Genomic DNA, 5,922 nt, shown 5'->3' with positions numbered 1-5,922 from the left:
AACTCGGTGATTAATGTGTAATGCGAGTGTGCGTGACTCCTCGAACGTGGGGTTGCAGTCTGGCATACCTGCTGCAATTCAACATGGCCGCGTTATTGACGCCATTTTCAACGAACATGCGCGAGACAGATCAGCTGTCTATAGTATACAGTAACTGAAACTTGTGATTCCCATATACGTTTTTAAGTTTATTAGTAAAACATTGTATATCAGCTCGTGAAATTTTGATAGGCAAAGCATGTATGCCCTCGAAGATGGTAAGAATTAATAATATTCGTATTTATAAAGAAAAGTTTAGAGTAATAATGGTAGAATATAACCTTAACCTTCGAAAAAGTTTATAAATGATTATTTTTTATAAAGATCAATACGACGACGAGGATGCGGAAGAGATTTCGTCAAAACTTTGGCAGGAAGCCCTGTTGGATCGTCATTAACGCTTATTTTGATGAGAAAGGTCTTGTACGACAACAGCTTGACAGTTTTGATGAGTTCATTGAAATGTCTGTACAGAGAATCGTAGAAGATTCGCCGCAAATTGATCTACAAGCAGAGGCACAACATACTTCAGGAGAAATAGAAAATCCTGTTAGGCATTTGTTGAATTTGAACAGATCTATCTGTCGAAGCCTACTCATTGGGAAAAGGATGGAGCTCCGTCTCCTATGATGCCAAATGAAGCTAGGCTCAGAAATTTGACATATTCTGCACCATATACGTAGATATAACTAAAACAATTGTAAAGATGGGAAGATCCTATCGAAACTCAACATCAAAAAACGTTTATAGGAAAAATTCCAATTATGTTAAGATCAAAATACTGTTTACTTGCTGGTTTATCCGATCGTGATTTGACAGAATTAAACGAATGTCCATAGATCCAGGTGGTTATTTTATTATTAATGGATCAGAAAAGTACTAATCGCACAAGAAAAAATGGCCACAAATACACGTGTACGTTTTCAGCATGAAAGATGGAAAATATGCATATAAGTCTGAAATTAGATCTTGTTTGGAACAATAGTTCACGCCCTACATCCACATTATGGATCAATATGATGGCAAAAGAGTGGAGCTAGTATTAAAAAGTCTGCCATAGGACAACGTATTATCGCTATTATTCCATACATAAACAAGAAATTCCTATTATGATCGTTTTTCGGGCGCTCGGATTTGTAGCCGATCGCGATATTTTAGAACACATATATACGATTTCGACGATCCCGAAATGATGGAAATGGTAAAACCTTCTTTGGACGAAGCTTTTGTCATACAAGAGCAGAATGTTGCATTAAATTTTATTGGTACTAGAGGTGCCAGACCTGGAGTAACTAAAGAGAAACGTATTAAATATGCTAGGGGAAATTTTACAAAAAGAAATGCTTCCGCACGTAGGCATAAGTGATTTTGTGAAACTAAGAAAGCCTACTCCTGGTTACATGGTGCATAGATTATTATCGCGTCTCTCGGTAGGAGAGAGTTAGACGATCGCGATCACTACGTAATAAAAGACTAGATTTGGCCGGGCCGTTATTGGCATTTTTATTCAGAGGACTATTAAGAACCTGATGAAAGAGTGCGATTGTACGCACAGAAATCATAGACAGAGGAAAGACTTCAATCTGGAACTTGCCATCAAACAAAAATTATTACCGATGGCTTACGGTATTCGCTTGCTACCGGAAATTGGGGAGATCAGAAGAAGGCTCATCAGGCCAGAGCCGGCGTGTCTCAAGTATTAAATAGATTAACGTTTGCATCGACGCTTTCGCATTTGAGAAGAGTAAATTCTCCGATCGGAAGGGACGGAAAACTAGCGAAACCGCGTCAGTTTGCATAACACATTATGGGGTATGTTGTGTCCCCGCGGAAACACCGGAAGGTGCCGCCGTAGGGTTGGTCAAAAATCTAGCGTTAATGGCTTATATTAGCGTTGGATCTCAACCTTCTCCTATTCTTGAGTTCTTGGAGGAGTGGTCGATGGAAAATTTAGAGGAATCGCGCCCAGTGCCATAGCCGACGCGACAAAGATATTTGTAAACGGCTGCTGGGTTGGTATCCACAGAGATCCGGATCAGTTAATGGCTACCTTGCGCAAACTGAGGCGTCAATGGACATTATTGTGTCAGAAGTATCTATGATCAAGATATCAGAGATCGAGAAATCAGAATATACACGGATGCCGGAAGAATCAGTAGGCCTTTGTTAATCGTTGAAGGACAGAATTTGCTGTTGAAAAAGAGACATATGATATGTTGAAGGAAAGAGATACAATAACGATGGCTGGCAGGAATTGGTCGGAAGCGGAGTAGTCGAATACATAGATACTTTAGAAGAAGAAACTGTGATGATTGCTATGTCGCCTGAAGATCTCAGGCAGGAGAAAGAATATGCTTACTGTACAACGTATACACACTGCGAAATTCATCCAGCAATGATTTTGGGAGTCTGTGCCTCGATCATTCCCTTTCCTGATCATAATCAGAGCCCCAGAAACACTTATCAAAGCGCTATGGGTAAACAAGCTATGGGGGTGTACATCACAAATTTTCATGTACGGATGGACACTTTGGCTCACGTACTATACTATCCCCACAAACCTTTAGTCACAACAAGGTCTATGGAGTATCTTAGATTTCGTGAATTACCAGCTGGAATCAATAGTATGTTGCTATTTTATGTTACACAACACACAACAACACACACAACAACAACACACCGGTTACAATCAAGAGACAGTGTTATCTTGAACGCTAGTGCTGTCGAGAGAGGTTTCTTTAGATCCGTGTTCTATAGATCCTACAAAGATTCTGAATCAAAAAGAATCGGTGATCAAGAAGAACAGTTCGAGAAGCCTACGCGGCAAACTTGCCAAGGGATGCGGAATGCTATCTATGACAATTGGACGATGATGGAATTATTGCTCCGGGAATTCGTGTATCTGGAGACGACGTTGTTATAGGAAAAACTATTACTCTGCCAGAGACAGATGACGAAGTATGTATTACATTATATTACTCTTTGGGGCACGCTGGGATTAAAAGAGTCCCACCTTTTTGATGCACCGTAATGCATGGTGGGACATTTTTAGTATAGGTTTATATTTCGTCTTATTTACGTAAAGCAGTTGGTAATATCTTCAACAAATGTTACAAATGTATTCATTTGTGTTGGCAACATTCAACATGCCAATACAGGTTCATCAATTGTTGCAAGCAGAAGTTTATTGCGACAAATTTATTAAACTATTACTATTCTTTTATGTTTTACATTATGTGATACCTTTATTAATAAAAATATATCAATTTTGTTTAATTTAAAACGCAATAAAATTTCTATGCAACATGGGTCTATTTTATTATCTGAAATCCTGTGCCGCAAAGAGTTAAGTGAATTTATGGAACAAAGTATTCTATTTTTGTTTGTTAATGTTTACAGTTGGATAGTACAACAAAGCGTTTCACGAAGAGGGACGCGTCCACCTTCTTACGTAACAGCGAAACTGGTATAGTGGATCAAGTAATGTTGACTCTGAATAGCGAAGGATACAAGTTTTGCAAATAAGGGTACGGAGTGTACGCATTCCGCAAATTGGCGACAAGTTCGCTTCGCGGCACGGACAGAAAGGCACTTGTGGAATTCAGTACAGGCAGGAAGATATGCCATTTTCGTGCGAGGGTCTCACGCCGGACATAATAATTAACCCCCACGCTATCCCGTCGCGTATGACCATTGGCCATTTAATCGAGTGTATACAGGGAAAGTGTCGGCTAACAAAGGTGAAATTGGTGATGCCACACCGTTCAATGATGCTGTAAATGTACAGAAGATCTCCACGCTTCTGCAAGAGTATGGGTATCAACTTAGAGGAAACGAAGTGATGTACAATGGTCATACCGGCCGCAAGATCAATGCCCAAGTCTTTTTAGGCCCAACTTATTATCAACGTTTAAAGCACATGGTGGATGATAAAATTCACAGCAGAGCCCGGGGACCTGTACAGATTTTAGTCCGGCAACCCATGGAAGGCAGAGCTAGGTAAACTAATTCTATTATTTTCTTTGTTGCTCGTAATCTGTATATTCATGATATTTTAATTACAGAGACGGAGGTTTGCGATTCGGTGAAATGGAGCGCGATTGTCAGATTTCTCACGGAGCCGCGCAATTTTTACGAGAACGTTTGTTCGAAGTTTCGGATCCATACCGGATACACATATGCAATTTCTGCGGTTTAATAGCGATAGCAAATTTTGAGAAATAATACGTTCGAATGTAAAGGTTGTAAAAACAAAACACAAATCTCCCAAGTTAGTTACCGTACGCGGCGAAGTTACTTTTCCAGGAACTTATGGCTATGACATTGCGCCTCGATTAATGGTCGCATAAACGTTGATGTATTTATTGTTCTTTTATAAGATTTTTGCAAAATAAGTTGAATAGAAGAGAATTGTATCATGCTCTGTTTTTTTGAAAAAGTTAGGTTCGTGTATTTTTTGAATACATTACGAATCATACCTCGTCGTGTACACATAAAATGTACATACACGACACTAATAATCGAACTATATATCAAATTATTTCAGCAAAGTTTATATCGGCTCTATTATGTGGGCAAAGGAAAATTTGCAACCTTCCTAAATGCATACCTTATAGATTAAGACTATCATTTGCGTCTTTAATATTGTTATTATTCAAATTCATAGTATTTGTAATCTTGAGAAATTACCTCTTCCATAAGATGCATAGTCAGTCTATCCTATAACTTGTCCGTGGTGTAATTGATGCAGATATCGAAATAGATCTTCCAGCTATAAAATTCGATTTATTTCACACTTACTATTCACGTAAAAATATAATAAATTATCATTCAAATACTAACTACAACCCCATAGTAAGAGAGATTATACCGCCATCTACGGCAAAACGCCCAAGTTTGTCGTGGAATAATTCGTATCTTCCACTCTAGATGGATATCTCGACAAACCCCCCGCAATCAAAATAATTTTTTTAGAACGATTTGAAATTTTTGAAAATTTGTCCGCCTTCCTGAATTTTTTCTCGAAAGCGCGCAGCATTTCGAGGGTATGTCTCTTCGTCAAAAATGATTGTAATTGATTCCCGAAACCAAAATAATTTTTCAGACCAACTTGAAATTTTTTAATTTCGCCGAAAAATTTATCCACTTATTGAATTTTTTCTCGAAACTGGTTAGAAATTCGAGGGTATGTCTGTTAACCAATTGACCCCTACAACTGAAAATAATTTTTTTAGAACGATTTGAAACGTTTTAATTTCGCCGAAAGAAACCTTTTATTGGTTGCAATTAATTACCCTTCACCTGCATTTTTGCTGGGAAACGGAATTCTTGTAGATGTCCCGTTGGACCGTCGGAAATAATGATCGCATTGTGCAATCCTCGCGGTTGAATTTTTTCTTAGCGAAAGTATATTACGTATGCCGCACGCACGAGGAACATGGTACACAGCTGCTTCGAGCCTCTTACCTGTCGACTGCCAATCAACTCGCTGGTTGGCTAGGTGACAAGAAAGCCGGTTGCTGAAAAAGAAGATAATCGATGCCCCACAAAGGATCGCCGGTCGACACAATGGGTTCTTTGTGCCGCCGACGTTATTGCAACAGGCATCCACAGAATGTTGGGCGTTCGCGCAACGTCGTCTTAAGAAGCCGTGCGTGATTAATTAGCCACCTCGATAATCGAGCATGTTTTGTGATTTCCAACGGAAGCATGCATTTAAAATAGCCAATCTCATCGACGTTCCCTGTTACTATATCTACTCCTTTCATTTTTATTAGGAATAATTAGGTCGTGTAGAACGAGCAGGAATAAACATTTATACAGAGTGTTCAGCCACCTCTGGAGAAAAATTTTTAATGGGAGATTCTGGAGGCCAAAATAAGA

The 5,922-nt window shown here is 39.0% G+C and overlaps 1 pseudogene; it reads left to right on the top strand.

The window, feature by feature from the left end:
* Positions 1-238: 238 nt before the first annotated feature.
* Positions 239-4,388, top strand: LOC122404348 (annotated as a pseudogene).
* The last annotated feature ends 1,534 nt before the right edge of the window (positions 4,389-5,922 follow it).

This window comes from Colletes gigas, unplaced genomic scaffold (genome assembly GCF_013123115.1).
Source record: "Colletes gigas isolate AHSC1104 unplaced genomic scaffold, ASM1312311v1 Colletes_gigas_Sc00212, whole genome shotgun sequence".
In the NCBI taxonomy this organism is placed as follows: domain Eukaryota; kingdom Metazoa; phylum Arthropoda; class Insecta; order Hymenoptera; family Colletidae; genus Colletes; species Colletes gigas.
The sequence above is the reverse complement of the archived record's forward strand: the minus strand, read 5'-3'. Positions and strand labels throughout refer to the sequence as shown.